At 41.5% G+C, this 996-nt stretch overlaps 1 non-coding gene across 1 annotated transcript; it reads right to left on the bottom strand.

Moving 5' to 3' along the window:
* Positions 1–698: 698 nt before the first annotated feature.
* trnak-uuu (transfer RNA lysine (anticodon UUU)) lies at positions 699–771 on the bottom strand. Its single transcript has one exon. It is a non-coding gene; the product is annotated as a tRNA-Lys (tRNA).
* Between the last annotated feature and the right edge of the window lie 225 nt (positions 772–996).

Genomic DNA, 996 nt, shown 5'->3' with positions numbered 1-996 from the left:
TAATATTTCTGCCATTTCGCTGTCATTGCCTGTGAGTTTGTCGTGTATATCCCTAGGTGGCCCTATTCCTGTCCTAAATTTACTTTGTCTGTTAACGTGTCCAGAATACTTTGCGTTTTTGATATTCCTTTTTGCCTTTCTAATAGTTTGTTCGACTTCTTTCCCAGTCTTCTCTCATTCCCATTTGTCACCTCTCCTTTATTGTCTATTGTGTGCCTTTTTCAATAGTTTCAATTTTGCACGTATTTCTTTATTCATCCCTGGTGTCTCATTTCTGGCTAGTTTGTTCTTGCATTTTAGTGGGATATATTTCTCCTGGACTTTTTTCATCACCGTTTTAAATGTTTCCCAATGCTGTTCTATTTCTTTGTCCAGGTCATTAATATGTCAAACATTTCACCGTTCAAAACTTCTCAAGTCACATATCCATGACAAAGCCAGTTGCTTTTGTGGGAGGAGCAAATCGACTTGGTCGAAAAATCAGCTGCAGCCCAATCCACAAATAAAATATTTCCATGGAGCAGGATAAATAAGAAACGTCGGAAGGGGGATTCGAACCGATTCCTCGAGAAAAAACTGCGACCAGAAGGCTGCGCCATAGATCACTCGGTCATCATGATTAGCAATCGATTGCTTCATTCTCCATCATTTCTGCACTGTTCGCCAGTGAAGGCAGCATAAATGTTTAAAATGGCACTCGCCCAACGTGGGGCTCGCACTCACGACCCTGAGATTAAAAGTCTCATGCTCTACCGATTGAGCTAGCCGGGCTTAAGTGCACTTAGCCGCCTTATCTGTTATTGTAGCAAGCACAAGAATCCATTTCCAAATTATTGGAATCAATTTTGAGGGACAGGATAAACTGTCACTTCGAAAGGCATTATTGAGACCGCACCTGGAATACTGCATACAGTTTTGGTCTCCATACTTAAGAAAAGACATACTTGCTTTCGAGGCAGTACAAAGAAGGTTCACTCGGTTAATCCCGGGAATGAG

The sequence above is a fragment of the Heptranchias perlo genome, unplaced genomic scaffold (assembly GCF_035084215.1).
Source record: "Heptranchias perlo isolate sHepPer1 unplaced genomic scaffold, sHepPer1.hap1 HAP1_SCAFFOLD_137, whole genome shotgun sequence".
Lineage (NCBI taxonomy): Eukaryota > Metazoa > Chordata > Chondrichthyes > Hexanchiformes > Hexanchidae > Heptranchias > Heptranchias perlo.
Note: the sequence above shows the minus strand (reverse complement) of the source record. Positions and strands in the feature narration are given on the sequence as shown.